The sequence below is a fragment of the Aethalodelphis obliquidens genome, unplaced genomic scaffold, assembly GCF_003676395.1.
Source record: "Aethalodelphis obliquidens isolate GAN/ISIS:26980383/991018 unplaced genomic scaffold, ASM367639v1 scaffold14, whole genome shotgun sequence".
NCBI classification, from domain to species: domain Eukaryota; kingdom Metazoa; phylum Chordata; class Mammalia; order Artiodactyla; family Delphinidae; genus Aethalodelphis; species Aethalodelphis obliquidens.
Window position 1 is genome coordinate 25,289,662 of NW_020837958.1, and position 26,261 is coordinate 25,315,922.

The following is a 26,261-nucleotide window of genomic DNA, read 5'->3' on the forward strand; positions in this document are numbered from 1 at the left end:
CAGCAGGAGACAGAGCAATAAACCAGACGTACAAAGTCCCGCCCTCATAGAGTAAAAGATAAAACTCTGTACATGAAGAAAACCTTCATATGATATAGTAAGACATATAACTAATACAGAGAAGGCAACAGTCGCAGGACCTTTGAAAGCACTGATAAAACCTACTGAACAGCTGAATTGCTCTGTTGAGCAATTCAATTGAATTGTCTCAGTTGCTCTGCCCTCCCAAGCCCCACGTTAGTCAGTTACAAATCTTGAAATTTAGAAACGGTCCCTGTAACCACCAGCTGATCACAGGCCTCCGCCTCACCCCTGGCAAGTACCTTCCAGCACCTGAGTACTGAGAAGGGAAAGGAAGAGCTTGCCTAAGAACTGAACTTGTCTCCTGAGGCGCCCAGAAGATTCTGAATGGGGTGAGATATAGGGACCATCTGTGAATTTCCATTCCTCATGATGGCCCTGTCCATTCCATTCATTCCTCTGTCCTTACTTGGAGCAGCCGTGGGGAGAATCATCACCCAGGTAGGTCCAGAGGTCTAACAACTCATCAATCCTCCCAGCTGGGATGCAGCTGACTGCCTCCTAGCAGAGGGTGATGGATTCCTCCAGCAGCTCTCAGTAGGTAAGTGCAGAAGACCTGAAGGACTGTCCAGTTGTGTCAAAGCCAGTGAATGACTGCAAGGCCGTTGCAGCTGGGAACTATCACACTGCAGTCTTGTATCTTAGCCAGATCATGCATTACTCTCCTATTCCCCACCGGAAACATGCTGTTTCCTAACAATACATGCAAAGTATTCAACTGACAAAGATCTAAATATATCAGAGCCCTCTCTATTAATTATCTTTCCATTATAAATGGAGGCTTGAAACATAATCAAGGAAAAATAAGTTTCCCTGAAAAAGACAGCCTGTGTTTTCTCCACAAAAATGCAACCTTTCTTTCTGTATGTTAGAAGGAAACATTTTAAATGAAACAATCTGTCAAAACTGCTTTAATACAAGAAGATGCTATATACTTCCTTAAAAAAGTTTTTTTCTAATATTAGTGAGAAACAAGCCAAATTTACAACAAAAGAGAAACACATACGTTACAGTAGTTCAGCTTGACAGAATTTACTAGTCATTAATAGTGATTAAATATGCAGGTTATGAAATATGGGAAAATATATACAAAATAATTTTCACCAGAGGAAAGTAGAATGCAAAATTATTTATGCACTATGGAGATAACGATGCAAAACTTATGTTCAACGCTGGTGAATTTCAGAGGAGGCCAGAGAGAATCGGAAATCACTATCTAGGGGAAGAGGCAGAAGCATAATTTTCTAGGAGTTCATTTCACTAAAAAATTGAAAATGTTGTCAAACTATTTATCTTCACCTTCATTTTAAAACATTTGCATCTATCAGAGTGACAGGAGCTTTCCATTCAAATGCTTTCTTTTTGGTTTTCAATATGCTAGAATGTGAGCTCCAATGAGCAAAGGAGGCCTTTATCTCATGTTTACTAAGTGCAGGATCCTGGACTGGATCTGGGGGCAGGAAAAAAGAAAATCTCATAAAGGACATTAGTAGAAAACCGGTGAAATTTGAATAGAAACCGTAGATTACAAAACAGTGTTGGATTGGTGTGCAATTTCCTGATTTTGAGAATGTGGATAGTGTTTATTTAAATGTCTTGTTCTTAGGAAATATGCACTGTAGTATTTAGGGGTAGAGGGTCATGAGGTTTGCAACTTGCTCTCAAAGAGTTCAAAATAACAATGTGTATATACACACTATAAGTACATACATATGTAAACACACATTATTACTTTGAGAGACAGAGCAGAATCTGAGCAAAGAGTTTATGATTGTTTTTTGGACCATTCTCAATTTTCCTGTAGGATTAAAATTATATTAAGCTAAAAAGTTTTAAAAATAGAGTGAAAAAGCTAAAAAGGTCTACAATTACGTAAATTAAAACTACATACATGCAAAACTATTTTATCGATTAGCCAAAGATATACACAAACTTTAAGAGTCACATAAGGTATATGACAGTGTTTTCCTAAAGGAATGGGAATGGTTGGGGGAGAGGGGAGTGAAAGGAAGGAAGGGAGGGAGATGGGGAGAGGAGGAGAGGGGGAAAGTGAGGAAGGAAGGAAGGGAGGGAGGGAGGGAGGGAGGGGAGGGAAGATTGCATGGATTAATGCTGATAATATCTCATAAACTAAGAAACAGGATTATCACATCCCTAACCTCACCCTTCTACAGGGGGAGTTATGACACCAACATACCAGACAAATACAATCAGAATCTTGGCAAAAGGGCTGCTGATCCCTGAGCTGGACTGGCTCATGCAAATAAGCCGGTAGGGCACAATGATCTGTCACTTAAATGTAGTATTGCCCAAACCAACTGAAATGAAAAGTCAAAGCTAATACATGAACTCCTTGGCTTCCAGCGTGGTCAGGAAATCGAATACTGTATTCTGATATTCTACTCTTCTGGTTAATGAGGTTTCCTTCCCGTCAGGAAACATCTGACTGTCTACAATGTGTGTGACACTCTGCTGGCTATGGGGACACACAGGCGAAGTTAGCACAGCCAAGTTCCTGCCCTCAGGTGAAATGCCTGAGCCAGACAGACAACACAGCCACACACACACCTTACAATTCCGTGCAATAAGTGCAAGGATCTGCGGAAGCAGAGAAGAAAGAAAATATCGTATAGCTGATTCACTTTGTTATACAGCAGAAACTAACACAACGTTGTAAAGCAATTACACTCCAATAAAGATATTTTTTTAAAAGCAGAAAAGAAAGGGAAGACTTTCCAAAGAAGGGGACACTACAGCTGAGTTGTGAATGAAGAATAAAGTAGAGCTGACACACCCACATAACAGCCAGCACTTACACGGTACCGAGTGTGTGTCAAGCATTTGTACTAAGGACTTTCCTTATATTGATTTACTTAATCCTCGCAATACCACCATCAGGCAGGTATTCTTGGCTTGGCAAGGTTAAATAACTTGTCCATGGTTAGGCAGCTGGTGAATGGCAGAGCTGGGATTTGAACCCAGACCCCAAGTCTGTGCGATTCACTCAAATAAATTAAGATTCCTAACTTGACTTACTCATCAGGAAGGGAAAGGGGAAACAAGACCACATGCCAAAGCACAAGGTCAGGACCGGTTAGCTCTCCCAGAACCCACTTTCTCTTCCTCCTTGCTACACTGCTACGTGGCTACAAGGTTTCCAGCCTCCTTCACCTCTGGGTGTGGCCATGGAACGTGAATGGAAGGGATCTGCACCACTGCTAGCCATGACCTAGCCCCAGAAAACCTCCCTCAAGCATCTTTCACACTGTCTCTTTCAGCTGACAAGAGAAGGCTCTAAGGGCTGCGAGGTGGGCAGAGCCACAAGATGGCAGGGCCTGGATTCCTAAATGATGATGTGGGAGGCCACCTGCCAGCCAGACACACCCAACCGGACGGCAACCCAACTGAGATAGAGAGGATTTTCCGTAGTTGTGGCTAGTATTCTTTACCCTAACAAGTATACCCCAACGAAAGACAGAAAGGTGACTGTCATAGATTCACACCTATAATGCCAAGAGATATCAGAGATCGTGTGGTATAGCAGAGACACATGAATTTGGGATAAAATAGATTTAGGTTCACATTCCAGTTGTGCATTCTACTAGCTATATGACCTTAATTAAGTGATTTAATTTCTCTGTTCCTCAGCTTTCTCATTTAAAAAACGGGGATGGGCTTCCCTGGTGGCGCCGTGGTTAAGAATCCGCCTGCCAGTTCAGGGGACACGGGTTCTAGCCCTGGTCCGGGAAGATCCCACATGCTGCGGAGCAACTAAGCCCGTGCACCACAACTACTGAGCCTGTGCTCTAGAGCCCACGAGCCACAACCACTGAGCCCACGTGCCACAACTACTGGAGCCCGCGCGCCTAGAGCCCGTGCTCCGCAATAAGAGAAGCCACCACAATGAGAAGCCTGCGCACCGCAACGAAGAGTAGCCCCCGCTCGCCGCAACTAGAGGAAGCCCGCGCACAGCAATGAAGACCCAATGCAAGCAAAAATTAAAAAAATAAAAAACGGGGATGTTACTGCTGACTGTATGGGCTGTGGTGAGGCTTGAATAGTTTTAATGCCATTGGTACATAGTAGGTGCTGCCAGTCTGTAAAATTCACAGGTGTCTAAGGATGCAGAGCTACACAGGTCACATGATACATTTCAGCCCACCGGCTGCACCTCACATCAAATGAATCCACTGAGATGGGATTATCAGTATCTTAGGTGCCTGGCTTGTGCTTTGGGACACAGTTTAGGGGAATGACATCACGGTCGCATGGGAGGGTGTGAGATTTCAATGTTACAATGCAAGAATTTAGTGTCTATTTTGTCATAAATTCCCACACTGAAAATTTTTAAATCCTAAATTTCTTTTCACCTTCTACAAATTTAAAAGCTAGAACAAGTGAATATGTAACAGGAACAAAACAAAGGAATTAACAGCATTAACTTCTGTTGCTGTTTAACCTGATTAGAGTACACACTGACAGCCTTAGATTCTAAACTTTGGATTAAAACAAAATTTTTGGACAAAGTACATTTTCTAGGATTAAAACAAAATTTTTGGACAAAGTACATTTTCTATGACATACCAAAATCCCAGTATTTTTACTATGTTAGTTTTGAAATGTCATTCATTAGCTTTTTTCAATTCTTTCAAGACGTAAGTCACAAACTTTTCTATGCAAATTAAGCAAACATCTTGGTATCTTTTACATCCCTCCAAAATATGTAATTCTTTGACATTTACAAAAGCTTGACTTTTGTTGAAAGTTCATCATAAACTCACATTAGACAGGAGAAGGGCTCAGGAAAAAGGAAGAGGTATAAGAAATATTTTATAATTTTCTGCATACAGATCTTTTGTCTCCTTAGGTAGGTTTATTCCTAGATATTTTATAAGACACTGATGAAAGAAATTAAAGATGATACAAATAGATGGAGACAGATACCATGTTCTTGGATTGGAAGAATCAACATTGTGAAAATGACTCTACTACCGAAAGCAATCCATAGATTCAATGCAATCCCTATCAAACTACCACTGGCATTTTTCACAGAACTAGAACAAAAAATTTTGCAATTTGTATGGAAACACAAAAGACCCCGAAGAGCCAAAGCAATCTTGAGAACGAAAGAAGGAACTGGAGGAATCAGGCTCCCAGACTTCAGACTATACTACACAGCTACAGTTATCAAAACGGTATGGTACTGGCACAAAAACAGAAAGATAGATCAATGGAACAGGATAGAAAGCCCAGAGATAAACCCACGCACATATGGTCACCTTATCTTTGACAAAGGAGGCAGAAATGTACCATGGGGAAAGGACAGCCTATTCAATAAGTGGTGCTGGGAAAACTGGACAGCTACATGTAAAAGTATGAAGTTAGATCACTCCCTAACACCATACACAAAAATAAGCTCAAAATGGATTAAAGACCTAAATGTAAGGCCAGAAACTATCAAACTCTTAGAGGAAAACATAGGCAGAACACTCTATGACATAAATCACAGCAAGATTCTTTCTGACCCACCTCCTAGAGTAATGGAAATAAAAACAAGAGTAAACAAATGGGACCTAATGAAACTTAAAAGCTTTTGCGCAGCAAAGGAAACCATAAAGAAGACCAAAAGACAACCCTCAGAATGGGAGAAAATATTTGCAAATGAAGCAGCTGACAAAGGATTGATCTCCAAAATTTATAAGCAGCTCATGCAGCTTAATAACAAAAAAACAAACAACCCAATCCAAAAATGGGCAGAAGACCTAAATAGACATTTCTCCAAAGAAGATATACAGAGTGCCAACAAACACATGAGAGAATGCTCAACATCACTAATCATTAGAGAAATGCAAATCAAAACTACAATGAGATATCATCTCACACCAGTCAGAATGGCTATCATCAAAAAATCTAGAAACAATAAATGCTGGAGAGGGTGTGGAGAAAAGGGAACCCTCTTACACTGTTGGTGGGAATGTAAATTGATACAGCCACTGTGGAGAACAGTATGGAGGTTCCTTAAAAAGCTACAAATAGAACTACCATATGACCCAGCAGTCCCACTACTGGGCATATACCCTGAGAAAACCATAATTCAAAAAGAGTCATGTACCAAAATGTTCATTGCAGCTCTATTTACAATAGCCCAGAGATGGAAACAACCTAAGTGTCCATCATCGGATGAATGGATAAAGAAGATGTGGCACATATATACAATGGAATATTACTCAGCCATAAAAAGAGACGAAATTGAGCTATTTGTAATGAGGTGGATAGACCTAGAGTCTGTCATACAGAGTGAAGTAAGTCAGAAAGAGAGAGACAAATACCGTATGCTAACACATATATATGGAATTTAAAAAAAAAAATGTCATGAAAAACCTAGGGGTGAAACAGGAATAAAGACACAGACTTACTAGAGAATGGACTTGAGGCTATGGGGAGGGGGAAGTGTAAACGGTGACAAAGCGATAAAGAGGCATGGACATATATACACTACCAAACGTAAGGTAGATAGCTAGTGGGAAGCAGCCGCATAGCACAGGGAGATCAGCTCGGTGCTTTGTGACCGCCTGGAGGGGTGGGATAGGGAGGGTGGGAGGGAGGGAGACGCAAGCGGGAAGAGATATGGGAACATATGTATATATATAACTGATTCATTTTGTTGTGAAGCTGAAACTAACATACCATTGTAAAGCAATTATACTCCAATAAAGATGTTTAAAAAAAAAAATAAATAAATAAATAAAGAAATATTTTATAATATATTAGACTGTATTTTTGAACACACAATCACCAAACCAAGAACAACAACAAAATACATGGTTTTTATATGAGTAAAATATGACAGGACACTACTCCTAACACTTTTGCCTAATCCAGTACTAGGCACTTTCCTACTCCATTTGGGACCTTAATTGGATTTAGCCAATCCATATAAAAGGTTTCTGGGGAAACAAAAAATGTCAGCAGTAAGCCAAAGCCCTCTACGTTCTTACTTCAGGCCGTCCTTATTTATCCTTTTTATATATATTATTTTTTATGAATTCTGACTGCCCTGTATTTTGGTTCTTTACTGACCTCTGAGACCCTGCCCACTTGGATGGCCCATTTGGACATACTCTCTAGAACATCAGCATATGACTCTATACGCTCCCACTAACTGTTGAAGTCTAAAATTCTGGTCCTGGCTGAACCTGCTTTCCCAGACCTCCCTGCCAAGGAAGGAGCAATTGGCCTTTCCTGGTACCCCTGCGTCCAGCACTTTCACACTCAAGTTGTGTCTGCACTTCCTGACTGCTACAACCACTGATTATCTGCTGAGTATGGAGGAAATAAAACCCTCGCAGCAACATCCCTGCACCTGCTCACTTGTCTCCTGCACTAACACCTTCCCTGACCATTCTACATAAAGTAGCAACTAACCACTCATCACTTAGCTTGTTTTACGCTTATCAAAACACATGACTCTCCACAGTTGGCTCTTTGCTGATGGACTGTCTCCTCCTACCAGAAGTAAGCATCTTGAAAGCAAGGACCTCGTCTATCTTTTTCACGTCAGTATCTCTACCACCTGGAAGAGAGCCTAGTCAAAGTAGGTGTCCACTCCATATACTGAATGAATGAATGAAGGCAGTATGTTCAGAATAAGAGGGCTACAGACAGTTACACAAGCCCTAAAGTATTATGGCTAAGACTTTATGATGCACAATTCCCAAAAATGAATGACACAAACTAAGAAATCAGGCAGTTGAACTTGAGACTTTATGCAGATATTCCTGAGGAAAATGCAGTCAATGAAAATGAGTGACATGATAACTTTTTTCAAGTGTTTTCCTCCATCATCGCCAGCCCATGAGATTTACACAAGAAGCCCCCCGCCACCCCCCCCAAAAAAATAGAGCAAGATTTTTAAAAAAAAAACCCTCTCACTGTTTTCCATCCAGAAAAGAGATAGGGATAGCAAATTTGAATCTGTCAGGCAGACAACTCACTAACAGGAAAGCCAGATCTATGTATTTCAGAAAGAAATAGTCACGAGAAATAGTCAGCAACTTGAAAATTAATCAGATCAAGCATAGTCCTTTTGATAAGTGCACGATTTACTGCTTAAGTTGATGGCATTATAATCAGCCCAAATTTATCAGATTCCCATAGGCTACCTGACACCAATAATGCATTTACTCTATAACCATCTAAAATCTACCCTTTCTTTTGGCCAAAAAAAAGGCCCAATTCCCATTTAGTCGTGTTTCTAGGCCTTGAACTCAAATGAGATGCTGGCTATTAAGATGTATCGGGAGAATTAGGGGAATTTTGCATGCCATTAGTATCTAACGGTATTTTAAAGTGTAAGTAACTCATTTCTAATACAATAGCATGAAAAATTAAACATCCAAACACAAAAACTGCTCAAGAGGAACGAACACTGCAAAGAGCAACTATCATGCTCCTCGTGCAAGTCAGCCACTGAATCAAGGGCTCCCATTAGGAATTTTCTTCACAAGGTACAGCTTCTCTTTATTCATGACTTTAAGAATGCCCTCCCGGGGCTTCCCTGGTGGTGCAGTGGTTGAGAGTCCGCCTGCCGATGCAGGGGACACGGGTTCGTGCCCCGGTCCAGTAAGATCCCACATGCCGCGGAGCGGCTGGGCCCGTGAGCCATGGCCGCTGAGCCTGCGCGTCCGGAGCCTGTGCTCCACAGCGGGAGAGGCCACAACAGTGAGAGGCCCGCGTACCGCAAAAAAAAAAAAAAAAAAAACACACACACACAAAAAAAAAGAGAAGAATGCCCTCCCTAGCACGCATGCCATCTGCTTAAAGACCAGTCAATATTCTATGAAGAACTAGATTTTCTGTTAACCGATAAAGCCCTCAGAGCTCAACACAAAGAAATGCAGTGGTTCAACGACACTACATATGAAGGAATATTGGATTTTTATTTACCTGGGTGAAGAAAGGCCTCTGAAGGGACTCCACAGTACCTTTCCCAATTATAGAGAAGAATGAATTTCCAATGTAAACCTTGTGAATTGACACGTATTGTGCCGCTGTTCATTAAGACAATATGAAGCCCAAATGAGACGCTAAATGAAGAGGTTTATCTGGGGCTTTGCCTAGAATTGAAGAAAAGCGTTCACAAACTCCCTGAAGAGGAAAGTTACAATGACCTTCCTCTGCTAGATAGAGAACCTCATCCTCACTGCCTTTAAGCCAGCACTAGTGAATATCAAGGTGTTCCTTAGAGAAAGTTCCCTATTAGAGAACACAAGACAACTCCCATTCTATCTCCCCTCACTAATACGGTGGCGGGGGAGCTTGCACAGGAGGCAATTCTCTCTTTTGAACTCAGGCTAAAGGGGGCATCGTGCAATCTTGCCCCCTCAGCTTCATAGGGGAAATGTGGGAACACGAAGTTCTTGATCACCACTAGAAAAACAAAAGACACCTATGGCGTCATTGGCATTGCTCTTGGCCCTGTTCAGCATTCACTCCGTAGGTCATGGCAATCTACAAAATAGTTCCTCAAAGCTTGCTCCCTGTGGCCAGAGTGTCTGCCAGCGATGTACACTGATGAGCTACTTGTTGAATTTCCGTGTCAGGTTGCTTGGCTGTTGGTAATTATTTGCTAACATGGAAGACACATCACACAGGGCTTGTACCAGAAGGACATGAAAGGAATACCCCCAAAGGGGAGCTCTGTGGTCTCCTCCTACCAATTTAACGAAACCAATGACACTCAGCAAATGACAAGGGGAAAACGGCACCTCTGGCATTGTACAGGAGTACAGACTGTAATCGGGGAGACGGATTATCGAGGTAAATACAGTATGGCGCCAACATGTAAGAACTGACTTCTAAACCAAATCCATGCAGAGCTCAGGAGGGAGGACGGTAGCAGGGCTCAGCAGGTTTCTAAACAGTTTCGCAGCCGCTGTCAGCAGAGTAAATACAAATGCGAACTAAAAAGAGAAGGCAAAGTTGAAATCTGGATGGAGATGCCTTTGTTGTGGTGAAAGAGAAGGCAGCAGAGTGTTCAAATGAGATTAGCAAAGACACTTTGCCGGAGAAGGGTATGAATACCCTCCAAGACAAAGAGAGGTCTTCCCAAGAAGATGGATGAAGACCTGCTTCATCCACTGAGAAAACACTTGCCAGATGCATGCTTTTTCTTGTCTGGCAATTAAATTTTACTCTTTTCTCTCTCCTCATTGGGATCTCCATACCAACAGTACTTTCCTTTCTTAACCATATTTTATGCCCCAAATATCTCTGTCCTACAACTTCTCACTAATCCTTATGCTCTGCCTATCCCAAGATCATGCTGATTGTGGATCAGGTCAGACAACCAGCTCTGTCATATTTAGCATTGTACCTACGATTCAACAGTGTAATAGCAGTGTGCTTATTGAATCTGCAGGAAAATACGGAGTTGGTATGACTGTTTCAATCATAATACATTTTCAGATAATACCACCAGGGTTAAAAGAGACATTAATAGGCAGAAATTAGGGCCAAATCAAATAAGATGAAATTTCACATCAAAAATGAAAGATCCCATGCTTAGGGACTGTGCTTCTCAAAGACAGAATGTGAGATCTAAGGTTTAACAGAAATACATATTGAGAAAAAGTACACAGCTGTTTTGATCAACAGTAAGCTAAGGCTGCCAAAAAGGATGTTATCATCTTAAACTGTACCAGAAGAAGACAATTATCTCATTCTAATCTGAGTCCATCTGCCTAGAGATAATCACATGTAGTTGTAGGAACTTCTCAGATGATAAACAGACACACTTTAGAAAGAACCAAGCAGGATTGTGAGGGCCTTGTGAGCCAAATCAAGTGCTGAATGGCTGAAGGAACAGAGGATGTTCAGCCTGAAAAAGTAAAGATTAAGGGAAAGCAAGATAAAGTCTTCAAATATTTGGAGGACTGTCACGTGGAAGAGGGACTGGATTTGGTCTATGTAGCTAAAAGAGGTAAAACGTATACCAACAAGTGTAAGTTACAAGGAGGTATTTTTAGCTCAAGGTAAGAATTTTCTAGCAGTCAGAAAACACAGAGAGAAGGAACAGGCTTGGGAAGCAATGAACTACAGTCTCTGAAGGATGTCCTAGTAGATGATAGAAGACCACTTGGCAAGGACAGTAATCCTCAAACTCAGACAGAGAGACACAGCCTCAAAACTTTTAAGAGCTGCCCTCGATTATCTACTATATGCAAGAACTTTACAAACGTTATAATCCTTGAAATAACCCTAAAAGGCAGGCATTGCTATACTCAATTGATAGATGTTCACAGAAGTTAAATGACTTGCGTGATACCATTCAATAAATGGCAAAGCCTAATTTCAAATCCAGATGTAAACTCGTGCTATGCCACATTGTCTTACAATCCTCTATTGGTTCTGTTCTTAAAAAGTCAAATGTTCAACCAGTTGGTTACATAAACAGTGTGAGATACAGAAAGATCATTGGACTCAAGTCAGAAAACATCCGTTTGTGTCTTACCTTTACCATTTAAGCTTTGTGACTTGGGGCAAGTTACAAAACCTCTCTGGGCCCTCAGTTTCTTCACTCACAAACTTAATAACAATACCTATTACATAGGTTTTCAATGACTATAAAACAGATAATCTCAATAAAAGTACATTGCAAATTCTAAAATGCTTTTCTAAAGTAAAACATTATTAATGTTATTAGGTAAGATCAATGCTTTCACCCTCACAGAACAATCCAGGAGGTACTTTAATTTGAAGTATTTTCAGAAAAACGATACCAGAAGCCTCATCTAAGACACTTGGCTCAACTGGTTAGAAAACAGTACCCACTGTCAGCTTTACAATTTCTATAAAAGAGGAGTTTAGAGGCAGCAATGTGATAGGAAGGAGAGGAGAGTAAGAGCCTCCTATATCACTCCCTTGGTGTAGCCACTGATAGCACATGAATCCAGTCGTTAGTCCCATTTTTTTCCAGAAGTTCAGAAAATGTGTTGCACGAAGTGTTCAATTATACCCTAGACTAGCTGCCTCCAAAATATTTGCTGATACTCATGAGTGGGTGAAAATTTAGTGTAGCCCCATTTTATTATTCATCTAAATGGAGATTTAAATTTAATGATAACTCAAAGGACTGATGTTTATATAAAGCACACATTGGTAACTAGGACTGTCAGGGTCAGAAAGGACATTGAAGGTCTCTGATTCAACCTCCATCTGCTACTTGTTATATTAACATATAAAGATCCAAAAGCCATCTGTCATGCAGAGACCACATGGGACATCCTTATGTAATGCTTTAAAGCTTCCCAGAGCAAATGGATGTCTCCCCAAAGGCCTGAGATTGACCATTTCCAAACAACCCATGTGAAATGTTTCAGGGTCTAGAAGCTATGATAAGGGACAAGGTAAATATTTCTCTCTCTCCATGAAGTCCTGATGCAACCACTGACCACCACCACCACCTGCAACATTGGCGTCCCCAAAAGTCAAGCAGAGATCTGTATTCTTTGACCTCTTCACTTTTTCAGGACCTTGGAAAGCACACGTAAGGTAAGGTCTCTTGCCAAACATTAAGGGAGCCTAGTAAGCTTTCCAAAAATACAGATTTCTACACCCCTCATAAAATCAGATTCAGCAGGTGCCAGCCTGGCCCCACTGTAAGAAAGAATCTCTGATGAAGGCTTTATTTGGCAAAGTCTGTCCTCAAGAAGCAAAGTCAGGTTTGACTAGGATCTCCTCCTGCCCTGCTACAGTCAAGCTAGCCTATGACAGGAGCAGCTGGGACTCTGCTTAGGGCGTCTCCAAGGCAGAGTGAGAGGCACAGGGGAACAATCTCCTCCATGAGGCCGTTTCTAGATGTTTTTCTATTTAAATTAAAACAAACAAACAGAGCAGCACAAAGAATAAGTCCTTCAGCATCCCAACGTTTTGTGGTGCGTATAAAAAAGTAAAAGGGTTCTCCTGACCGTGGCCCATTAATAGTCGTGTAGATGATGGATGGAGGAACACAGGAACGGATAGAAAGACAATATATAGGCAGCCACCTGTAAATTTATTTGACAAGAGTAATATTATATCCCTGGCCTCCTGGAGCCTTCATTACAGTGTAGATAAATTATAGTTATTTGTTCATTGTTGTTCAATTTCAAATAGTGGCAAAAGCTAAGGTGAGCTGACTATCTCCATTCACCCCCTCCAGATGGACTCTGCCTCGTTCTGTGCCAAAGAAGACTAAGAGGTTCCCTCTCCTTTTTGGTTCCAGTTGGTTTCAACCAATGGGAAACGCCAGCAGGAGGGCAGGAAGGGTTGAAGTTGGGGTACTAATTAATTCATACGGAAAAGACGGCACAGTCCTTGGCACACGGTACTAGCTACATAAAGGTAGCTGCTCCTTTCAAGAGCAAAACTAGTGAGGAAGGCCCTTGACTACTAAGCGGTACTTTCATGCCTCTCTCTCAGCTACTGTCTATAGCCTTCCCAATATAAATGTGTCGACACAGACTTGATTGTTTTTTAATAATGTTTACTGAGAGGACAACTTTTGTGCCTTGACCTCTGCTTTGTATCACGTTCACTGAATTACTCATTTAGTTTGGGGCTCTTTCTTTTAAAAAGTAATCACTTTGCTGCAAGAAATTTTTAGGTCAGAAGTTCACAATCACCGAAGCAGAGCAAAGCAATTTAGATAAAATTTCCTGATCTGAAGGAAGACTTTTGTCATTGTGAGGCATTCAGTAGTGACTGCCAGCTGTTTAATCAAAAAGTTATTGTTCATTGTGGAGGAAACATTGGAGTTTGGAAAACAACGAGGCTATAACTCCAAGTTCAGAAAGTGTCTGATGAAGTTTCAAATCCTTTTCAAACTCCGACTGATCATTTAAACTATAATGGCCCATTTCTGATAAGGCATTTCATGGATGATAATAAGAAAATCACTGAGACAACTGAGATCTCCCACTAATCTCTTTAATTATTCCCTTTCCTAGTGGCCCCTTCATGTTCAGATTACAGGGTACAAATTAAAGACAGTTTTAAGAGATGTCTCAGATAAGCCTATTATTAAGGACACATAGGTGACTCCTTTAGTTCCAAAACCAAAATGAATGATAAAAGAAAAATTAAGAAGGTGAGGGAATTATAAGGGAAATTTTTGCATGTCAGAAAAAGAAGGATTTGAAGAAGGCTAATGGGAAAAGAAAAGATTCAAGAGTCAGAAAGACTTGTAAATTCTGGGCTTACCCACTAAACTTGGGACGTGACCTTGGACAAATCACTTTATCTTCCTAGGATTATTTCCTCAACTTTTACATAAAGAAAATGATCCCTGCTCCTTTTACCTTTCTAAGGCTCTATATGACACTGCACAGTAATTGCTTTAAAAACTGATGCCCAATACTGATGTGAAATGGCTTAAGTAATGCAGTGTTGAACCACCTGAATGCTTGTTGGTTTTTCAGATCCTCCCAAGGACCCAGCTACATCCCTTTCCTTATGTTTTGTGCATGAGATAATCTGGTAACCTTTTAATAATCTTGCCTTTTTTGTTCAAGTTATTCAAATTGATTTCTGTCACTTACAACGTAAGGATCTTAACTAACATGAAAATGTAAAGGAAAATACACTTAACTGAAACAATTCTATACTCAGATGAAGAACTACAGTAAGTCTTGGGATGCCCACTCAGCAGCGTATATGAAGATAAAAATTCTGATCTCACCACACCTTGGTGCCTACCTCATTTACATTCTGTGATGTAATCAGCAATTTATGAATTTGTGGGCAACTTGATAAGTTCTTATTTGCTGTGGCATCCCCAGTACCTAGACCAGTGCTAGGCACAAAATGTATGCTTAATAACAATGGTTTTCATCTCATGTATTTTTGCATTTGTGTCAGTCTGATCAGTTCCTGGATGCAACCATCTCTCTGTGCTTGTATGATTACCCACTGGGTGAACTGGCTAGGCTCCCTCTGCCTCTTAAATGGATTAACTGCCAACATACTTTTTTAATACTACTAGGTTGACGGAAAAGCTGAAATGCACATTTTCAATTGAAAAAGGATATTTAGAGTAACAGAAGAATTACTCAAGTAAACCCCATGCTACTTTTCCACACATAAATAAAAATTTATATGCACATTCCCCTAGTCCCTTTAACCTTTCCCTCATCTTTTCATACAGATCTCAGAAACGACGCTCTCAGTAACACATAACTGACTAGACATTACTGAGCACTTAATACGAATACTCAAGAAACACCCATTAAGTTAAGGAATAAATAAATGAATTGCTTGATGTAATCTAAGGCCTTAGGAGCCTCTCCAATTCACAGAGACTCCAGCCACACTGAACTATTGATATTTGCAAGTCCTACAAGTTTCGTGCACTCTCTTCCTTCCAACCTCTGTACATTCTGGTCCCCTGGTTCAAGATACCTTTCTAGCACTTATCTGGCTGTATCACACAGCAAGACCCAACTCTGTTGTCAAACTGGGAAGCTTTTCTCATACTATCTTTCTCAAGTTTTATTGAAAATGCTACTTTTGTCCTGATTTGTATGCTGCTGTCAGAGTGTCTGATGCCAACCTGAATTTCTTTCCTTTGTAAATGACATGGCCTTTTTGAAGTCATGAGAATATTTTTATATAAAATTTAATACCCTTACTAGGATATCTCAGAGTTGACTTTACAGGTCCATTTTCCCAAATTCATGATGGTTCTGCTCGGTATGTAGATCTGGACTTCCTTTGGTTTTCTTGCATTGTACTTTTTAACGGCTTTATTGAGATATAATTCACCTACAATATAACTTATTTAAAGTATATACTAAATGGTTTGGGATATATTCTGTTATTAACTTTTTAAACTTTACATAACAATTTTAGCCATTTTAACCATTTGTAAGTGTACAATTCAGGGGCATTAATTACATTCACAATGATGTGCAACTACCACCACCATCTTTTACCAAAACTTTTCATCACTCCAAACAGAGACTCTGTAACCATTAAGCAATAACTCTTTATTCTCCCACCCCTCAGACCCTGTTAACCTCTACGTTCTCTAGGATTTGACTATCCTAGATACTTCATATAAGGAGAATAATATTTGTCCTTTTGTGCCTGGCTTGTACTTGGCGTAATGCTTTCAAGCCTCATCCATGCTGTAGGATGTATCAGAACTATATTCCTTTTTACAGCTGAATAATATTCCACTGCATGTATGGACCACGTTTTGTTTATCCATCTGTTGATGGACACTTGAGGTGTTTCTGACTTTTGCCATTGTGGAAAATACTAAAATACACATTGGCATGCACATATCTATTCAAAGCTGCTTTCAGTTCCTTTGGATATGTACCTGGGGGTGTAACTGCTAGGTGATATGGTAACTTCTATTTAGCTTTCTGAGGAGCCACCAAACCATTCCGTAGCTGCTGTACTATTTTACATTGTATAAGGGGTCCAGTTTCTCCGTATCCTCAACAGTTATTTTCTTTTTAATTATAGCCTTCATATTAGTATTAAGTGGTATCTCACTGTGCTTTTTATCTAAGCAAGTTGAGCATCTTTTCATGTGCTTATTGACCATTTGTGTATCTTCCTTGGAGAAATGTCTATTAAAATCCTTTGCACATTTTTTTATTTTTTACTTTTTAACATCTTTGAATACAATTGCTTTACAATGGTGTGTTAGTTTCTGCTTTATAACAGAGTGAATCACTTATACATATACATATGTCCCCATATCTCTTCCCTCTTGCGTCTCCCTCCCACCCTCCCTATCCCACCCCTCTAGGTGGACACAAAGCACCGAGCTGATCTCCCTGTGCTATGCAGCTGCTTCCAACTAGCTATCTATTTGACATTTGGTAGTGTATATATGTCCATGCCACTCTCTCACTTTGTCACAGCTTACTCTTCCCCCTCCCCATATCCTCAAGTCCATTCTCTAGTAGGTCTGTGTCTTTATTCCCGTCTTGCCCCTAGGTTCTTCATGACCATTTTTTTCTTAGATTCCATATATATGTGTTAGCATACGGTATTTGTTTTTCTCTTTCTGACTTACTTCACTCTGTATGACAGACTCTAGGTCCATCCACCTCACTACAAATAACTCAATTTCGTTTCTTTTTATGGCTGAGTAATATTCCATTGTATATATGTGCCACATCTTATTTATCCATTCATCTGTTGATGGACACTTAGGTTGCTTCCATGTCCTGGCTATTGTAAATACAGCTGCAATTAACATTTTGGTACGTGTCTCTTTTTGAATTACAGTTTTCTCAGGGTATATGCCCAGTAGTGGGATTGCTGAGTCGTATGGTAGTTCTATTTTTAGTTTTTTAAGGAAACTCCATACTGTTCTCCATAGTGGCTGTATCAATTCACATTCCCACCAACAGTGCAAGAGGGTTCCCTTTTCTCCACACCCTCTCCAGCATTTATTGTTTGTAGATTTTTTTTTTTTTGTGGTACGTGGGCCTCTCACTGTTGTGGCTTCTCCCATTGCGGTGTACAAGCTCCAGACGCACAGGCTCAGCAGCCATGGCTCACGGGCCCAGCCGCTCCGCGGCATATGGGATCCTCCCGGACCGGGTCACGAACCCGTGTCCGCTGCATTGGCAGGCAGACTCTCAACCACTGCGCCACCAGGGAAGTCCTGTTTGTAGATTTTTTGATGATGGCCAATCTGACCGGTATGAGATGATATCTCATTGTAGTTTTGATTTGCATTTCTCTAATGATTAATGATGTTGAGCATTCTTTCATGTGTTTGTGGGCAATCTGTATATCTTCTTTGGAGAAATGTCTATTTAGGTCTCCTGCCCATTTTTGGATTGGGTTGTTTGTTTTTTTGATATTGAGCTGCATGAGCTGCTTGTAAATTTTGGAGATTAATCCTTTGTCAGTTGCTTCGTCTGCAAATATTTTCTCACATTCTGAGGGCTGCCTTTTCATCTTGTTTATGGTTTCCTTTGCTGTTCAAAAGCTTTTAAGTTTCATTAGGTCCCATTTGTTTGTGTTTTTATTTCCATTTCTCTAGGAGGTGGGTCAAAAAGGATCTTACTGTGATTTATGTCATAGAGTGTTCTGCCTATGTTTTCCTCTAACAGTTTGATACTGTCTGGCCTCACACTTAGGTCTTTAATCCACTTTGAGTTTATTTTTGTGCATGGTGTTAGGGAGTGTTCTAATTTAATACTTTTACATGTACCTGTCCAGTTTTCCCAGCACCTCTATTGAAGAGGCTGTCTTTTCTCCACTGTATATTCTTGCCTCCTTTATCAAAGATAAGGTGACCATATGTGCGTGGGTTTATCTCTGCCTTTGCCCATTTTAGAACTGGGTTGTTTGTTGTTGAGTTGTAGGAGTTCTTTATTCTGGACATTAATCCCTTACCAGATATATAGTTTGCAAATATCTTCTCCTATTCTGTGGGCTTTATTTCTCTTGGATACTCCTTTAGATGCACAAAAGTTTTTGATATTGATGAAGTCCAATTTATTTATTTATTTTTTTTATTGCCTGTACTTTTGGTATCACAAAGTCATTGCCAAATTCAACTTCTTAAAGATTTTTCCCCATGTCTCCTAAGAGTTTTCTAGTTTTAGCTCCTACATTTAGGTCTTTGATCCATTGAGTTAATTTTTATATGTAGTGAAAGGTAAGGGTACAACTTCGGTTTTTTTTGCAAGTGGATATTCAGTTTTACAGTACCATTTGTTGAAAAACTGTTTTTTTCCCACTGAATGACATTGGTACCCCTGTTTTGAAAATCAACTGACTACGTATGTGAGGGTCTCTTTCTGGATTTTCTATTTATTCCATTGGTCCATACGTCTATCCTATGCCAACACCACACTGTTTTGATTATTCTAAGTTACATAGTAAGTTTTGAAATCGAAAACTGAGTCCTCCAAATTAGTCCTTTTTCAAGATTATTTTGCCTATCATGCATTGTAATTTTAAATATTAGTTCCATTTGATTATTTCATTTTTCTTCTTCAGGTACTTCAATTATATATATATATATATATATGTTGGATTATCTTTACCTATTTTCTTTATTGACCATTTTCTTTCCATAAATAAATAAATAAAAGAATAAAAGTATTTTTATTCCTTTTTTTTTTAATTATTCACAGTATTTATTCTATAAGGTTGCTGCAAATGCAGAACTAACAAATACTGAATCATTATCCCAAAGGAAATACAGAGTTAGGTTCCTGTGAGCCTCAGATCACAACATTTTCATTAATCAACGCATAACCTTGTTTTATGTGTGTTTCAGTTTAAAGACACCTTATTTAATCTATTTTTTTTTTATTTATTAACATTGAACTTAACAGCAACAGCACTATAAGTCACTCCTAAATAAAGCTTATCTAACACATGCATTTTCTGTTAAGGATGATTTTACTGTTTATTTTTTTTTTATTTAATACTCATTTTCTTAGTTATTTTAATGCCTTTCTTCAATGGCCCCTGTAGTTCTTTTTATTCTCTATTGGGGTTCTTGTCATTTGTTCTTTATTTCTAAAATAATAATGTCTATTTCATTTCTTTCCTGCATTCAGTCATTCATGCTTTATATATTCCTGCTGTTTTTATATTCCCACTCTGAGTTTCTGATTAGGAGTGGGTTTCATATCTCTAAAAGTTTGTTAAAGTATAATTGACTCTGGCTGGAATACTGTATTACAGTTTTTTCTACTTTGGTTTTTTAGAAGAATTTGCATCAGCTGACATATTTTTTCATTTTTAATAGTTTTGTACACAAGTTTCTGCTCTTTTATGTTCATTTTGTAAAGACTTATTTTCAGGTACACTGAAGTTTATGGTACTTTCTGCCTCCATTTATGCTAACAATGTCAGTGTGTATACATTTATTTGTTCTCCTTGTCGACCTATAAGTGTTTTCGGAAAGAATGTGAAGAGATTCAGATTTAGGCAACCACCATTTTCCTGGAACAATCCAGACAGGAGGGAAACTTTTCTATATCCTCCCTGTGACACCCCCCCCCAAGCTAGATTAATAGCACCATCTCCGTATTCTGAAGCATCCTTTACTACACTATGGTGGAACCTACCACATTGTTATAGGAATTGATTTACCTTTCCAACTACACGCTGGGATACTTAGAACATATAGCTTTTCTTCAATATAGGTGGTTATGACTTCATTCCTAACTACATTAACTGGATTTATAACATGACTCTGCTGCTTACCAGCAATATAACCCTGAGCATCTAAGTTGCTTCACCACTGTATTCTAGTTTTCTCATGTGGTTTAGGAAATTTGAGGACTGACATGATCTTATTTAAATGGATTACTCTGGTTGATGAGTTGAGAATAGACTAGGAATAGGGACATAGCAAAGGTGGAATCAGGGAAAACTACTTATTGCAGACTATGGCAACAGTACAGGTTGCAGATGAAACAGTACAGACGAGAGATAGTAACAGTTTGGACCAGACTCTACAGAGGTGGTGAAAAGTGGTCAGAGTCTAGATACACTATGAATATAAAATTAACAGAATTTGCTGATAAATTACATTTAGAGTGTGAGGGAAAATTTAAGGAATAAAAGATAATTCCAAGTTTTGGGAGGCCCAGTAACCCAGGGAAGAATAATTTTCAAGGAGAGAGTGACTGATAACATCAAGTGCAGCTGATCAGTCAAGTAAGATGAAGATGGATAATGGACCCTGGAATTGACAAGGTGGAGGTCCTTTGGTGACTTTAATAAGAGTGTCTTTGGTATGATTATAGGGACCAAACCTGACTAGGATGGATTCAAAAGAAAAGGGGAGAGGAAGAAGTGAACAGTGTTTACTAGCTCTACTGTAGATTTATACTGTAAAGAGAACCAGAGAAATGGCGAGAGAGGGATATGGGATTGAGGAAAGATTTTTATTTATATATGATAGGTTTATACAATGTATTTATACTGCTTGCGATAGTCCTGTTGAGAGGAAATACTGATGATGCAGGACTGAATGAAATGGGACAAGTGATGTCCTGCACAGGGAGGGGGATGGCCCTCAACAGGAGCATGGAGAGCGTGCATAGCAATGGGAAATGCAGAGGCCATGGTCCCGGAGCAGGCAGGCTGTGGAGGTAGGAGTCAGTAAAGTTCTGTTTCTATTTTCTGGGTGAGGCAGGAAGAAAGTTTATCCACTGAGTGTGGGGGAGAGGAGTAAGTGTTGAAGGTGTAAGGAGAGAGGAGATATGGAATATCACCTCACAAAGGAGGAGAGTATGATGGCTTTGGAGTCAAACAAGCCTGGGTTTCAATCCCACCCTCACCTGAGTCCTGCTTGGGGCCTTAGGGAGGTTAACCCTCCCTGATCCTACCTCCTCATGGTCAACATGGGAATAAAAATGCCTTCAATACCTGCACCCACATCTCACAGGGTTGTCCTGAAGGTCAGTGAGATGCTATATGTCAACTCCCAACACATGGTAGGCACCTAATAAATACCATTCATTCCTTTCCTACTTTCTTATCTTCTGTTCTCCCATTTCCCTCTTTTTATCTCAAGGATATATGGATGAGGATGAAATTAAAAGTCTCATTGACAATTTTGATATTAAACAATGAAATAATCCTTCATTTTTCCTTTCTCTTCTGGACCCCTTGGGACTCTTTCTAACCCTAACACCCAACCAAATCCGTCAGTCAAGCAACCAATGGGCATCTGAGAACCTTCTCTGTACCCAAAGCTGTGTGTGCGCTGGGGTAGAAGAGGGACAAGAGAGAGGATGTTCTTCTCTTCATTAAATAACCTTACGTTATGAGCAGGAAAATGAAAATCAGAAGGGAAGGTATCCCCCACATGCACACGAGTCTAACACAAAAATACTGCGCATCCTTCAAGCCCAGCTCTAAGCACGTAATCATCGTCTCAGGGCACCCAGAGACCATCAAGTTCAAACTCTTGACTTTGCGTGACACCCAGAGAAGGGAAGTTCTTCCTTTGGGTCATGTAATTGAGTAGCAGAGATAGCGCTGGAATCCAAATCTTCTCATCTACTGGCTAGGATTCACTGAATTTTATTTCATAACATTTTCGTCCTCCTCTTCCTCCTTTCTCCTCCTCCTACTACTGTTGGTAAAAATTATTAACATTTACTGAGTGCTTACTATGTACCAGCCATAAATCTATATGCTTTCCATGTATTACTTCAATTAAATCCATGATGTAGGGTCATTTATTACCTTTTTCTCCCCATAAATGACAAAACTGTGGTCCATTTAACTTATTAGGGAAACCATTGGAAAATGAGGGATTTGGATATGAACACAGCAGTCTGGCTCTAATCCAAAGGCTTACTCACAAATCACCATTCATTATACCTTACTCATTTCCACTGGAAGTCAGTTCTCCCACATTCAAACCCTCGAACAGTTAACTCGTGTCTTTGCTTCTGACAATGCTTAGGGCTCTGAGCGCTTCATGTCTTGGAATTGTGGGTTTATGCCCATCTCTTCAAATACTCTTCCAAGAATATTAGATGTCAGCTCCTTCAAGGTCCAGAATTCTCTCTCATGCCTAGCCATTTATGCATAGCATTCCTCCCCTCATTTCTTCACTCATTCATTCCCTAATTCAACAAATCCTCAAACAAGTATCCGCTCTGACTCAGGCATTCAGCCAGGTGCTGGGGATACAGCATTGAAACGCAAGACAAGTTCAACTTGCTGACACTTTTTTTACGCAGGCCTCTCACTGTTGTGGCCTCTCCCGTTGCGGAGCACAGGCTCCGGACGCGCAGGCTCAGCGGCCGTGGCTCACGGGCCCAGCCGCTCCGCGGCATGTGGGATCTTCCCGGACCGGGGCACGAACCCGTGTCCCCTGCATCGGCAGGCGGACTCTCAACCACTGCGCCACCAGGGAAGCCCTGCTGACACTCTTTACCGGAGGTGAGGAGTACGGGTCAGAGAGAATGAGACACGGTAAAATTGTAAACAACTAAATGATCAAGATAATTTCACACAGTGAAAGTCCTTCACAGGCAATAAAAAAGGATGAGATTATTAATGTGATCAAGAGCGATCAGCTCGAGACGGCACCACATCCCTCTAGAAGCTCAGGCACACGCCTTCCAGAGTAATTTCCGATATAAATACCACTGCCATTTCTTTTTAGCAACCAGTGTCAGATTATCCTGGACACAAATAACAGGACTTACTCTTGCAATACTGTGCTCTCTGAATAGTGAAAAACAAAAGCCAAGAGATCGGCCTTTTCATCTGTCTCTCAGCACCATTTGACAATTTCCTCTTTTTTGACCATGTAATTATATTTTCCAAAGGCCTTATCAGAGAATGCATCTGAGCAGAGGCTAACATCATCACTCAGTAATGTGTCTGTAATTGGAGGGGATCTCATCCGTACTCCACATGAGTTGGACGTGTGGGCTGAGGTGAACGCAAGAGGAGGTCTTGTGGGCTTGTCTCTGAAGGATCATCTGTGGGGTCCCATCCTCCTGTCATCTGTACTTCTCATTAACTCTGCTGGAGAAGGAGGTGAGGATGCACAGCCCTCTCTAGAGACCTATGCACTCCATCCTCAAAGCCTTCTGCTTTCCCCAGTTCCCACTTCAAGCTCCTGGCATATCACAGTGACAGGAACCCCTCTTTGTGCACAGTAAATTACAGTTTACATGGTATTTTCACACCCTTTTTTTCTTCCTGAAGAGATAGACAAAAGCAATTATTCTTGCCACCCTACTTTTACTGATGAGAAGCTCAAGGAAACACAGCTAGGAAGCAGTAAAGTCAGAGAGTGATCCAGGGTATCTGACTTTGAACCCGTAACAGTAAGGATCCTGGTGGGAAATAGTCACCATACTGAAATTTGGTCATTTGAAAAGAGAATAATAAATTAAAGGGATTATTTACAGAAATAAGTACGAGCAGGGAGTTAGATAAACCACAAGAGATGGCAGACTACCAGAGAGACTGTAAAAACGGGGTGGAGGCTTGGGAGCTCTTTCCTTCCTGGGCATAAAAGGGCCAGGAACTCAAAAAAGGGGCCACCTGATAGGGCCTGTGGCTTTCAGTCAAAAGTGACCCAGTGCCATGTGACCACACAGAGAAGGAGATAGGGGAGTAGAAACCCTCACCTCCCTCCGACTTCCTGCCTCTTCTTCCTGCTGATGAAATTCAAAAGAAATCTAGATGGCAAAGGAGCCCCCAGATGCAGTCCACATAGGTCAGCCCGCAAGGACACAGAGCAGAGTGGAGCAGAGACGGGAGAGATGTTTCTGGAGAAGCAGATGGAAGATACCCAGCCCAGACCCCAGGCTTTTACCACCATCCTACCCTGTCTCCCCCTTGAGGGAAGACTGGAGTCAGTACCTAAGCACACTCCCTTTTGAAGGAGGTGACATTTGGGTTAATCCAGTGATTGCCCATCTTGCAAATAGCAGGTCACCTTTTTCATGTGGCACTTAGTAAGGACAAGCTTTAGGGCAAGGCTGGGTCATATAACGTGTATGTTGAATAGCCCTGTGGATACTGTAAACGTTGTCATCATTTTCGTCTCCACTGAAATCAGGAATCGAGGTTGACTCCAAGTGAAGCCTTGAACCCACCTGCAGATGTCTAGCCCATTGCTGCATGGCTGTAACTCCAGGGGGTAAGCAGGAACCCCGTCAAGCTGTCCAGGACCCAACTTGCAGTCAAAATATAGCAGGAAAAGAAAAAGATCAAGCTACGGGAAGGAGTCAACATTAGGATGATCAGAAAAGCCGAGTACAGAGTGCAGAAAGGGCTGTCCTGCCAGTGGAGACGCCGGGGATTGGGCCGGCAGAGGAGCCGTGACACTGAGGTCAGTCAACAGGGAAGAAATCCAAACAAATTGCCAAACTGAGTGGGGAAAGCAGTAGGTATCAAAAGTTAGGGATCCGTGAGCCAAGAAGACGGGAGATGAGACTATGAGGTGAGCGTAAGGGGGAAGACGGGCCATGGAAAAGCTGCGGTCAGGCACTGGCTCCGAGGGGCCTGCCATGCTACTTCATGTGGAAGGGCCGGCTGTGTTTTAAGGACCCGTGAGAAGACAGCAGCAACAGGCAGAGGCCAGGTTTCCCAAAGTAAATGCCTAACAAGAGCTCCCAGCCAACAGGGTTAATGGACTCCGGAGACAGAAGCTGGGTCAGCCTCTCGGACCCACTCATATTCTTTCCCCCGTTTGATCGTGGCCTTGAAGATTCCCTGATGGCAGGAACATCCATGTATATAAATGATTCCTGATTAGCCAGATACTCCTGTTATCTCCTTGTATTTGTCCTCCTGTTTACTTCTGTTCTGCTCAGATGTGGAAGACCCATCATTATCAAATTCAGTATCAGCAGCATCTTGGCAGCATTTACTGAACAATTACCAGGCATGGTACTAAACTACTGATAAGCTGTGGCAACACCGTTGACAGCCTACAGATGTCATTTCCCCTTCTTTGCTCCAAGTACAAGTTTTGTTGAGGGAGATGTGTACCAGCATCATGGAAGGAAGGATGGTTGGTCTAAGGGGTCAATCATGGTGACCCCTTTTCCCTTTGTCATTGTCTCTAGATGCTTTTCGGGGTTTTTTTTAACATCTTTATCTTTATCGGAGTATAACTGCTTTACAATGGTGTGTTAGTTTCTGCTGTATAACAAAGTGAATCAGCTATACGTATACGTATAACCCCATATCTCCTCCCTCTTGCGTCTCCCTCCCACCCTCCCTATCCCACCCCTCTAGGTGGCCACAAAGCACCGAGCTGATCTCCCTGTGCTATGTGGCTGCTTCCCACTAGCTAGCTATTTTACATTTGGTAGTGTATATATGTCCATGCCACTCTCTCACTTCGTCCCAGCTTCCCCTTCCTCGTGTCCTCAAGTCTATTCTCTACGTCTGTGCCTTTCTAGAGGCTTTTCACTGGCAAGGGTGACAGAGTACATGGATAAAAAGGATGGCATCGGTCCCGGATGACATGTCTGAGCACCAACTCATCTCAGGCACTGCCTCATCTAAACTTCCTGTTTAAATAAACATTATGTATCCTTACAGTTTAAACCACTGTTGTTTGCAACCAGGAACGTCTCATCTGATGCATGTGCACTGTCACATTTAATTCTAGTAATCCCATGAGGGAGGCATTATATTAACCTTATCTCATG

General features: G+C 40.9%; 1 protein-coding gene across 3 annotated transcripts in view; it reads right to left on the minus strand.

Moving 5' to 3' along the window:
- NELL1 (neural EGFL like 1) overlaps positions 1-26,261 on the minus strand; it is an 867,563-nt gene that overhangs the window by 700,432 nt on the left and 140,870 nt on the right. The window lies entirely within an intron of this gene.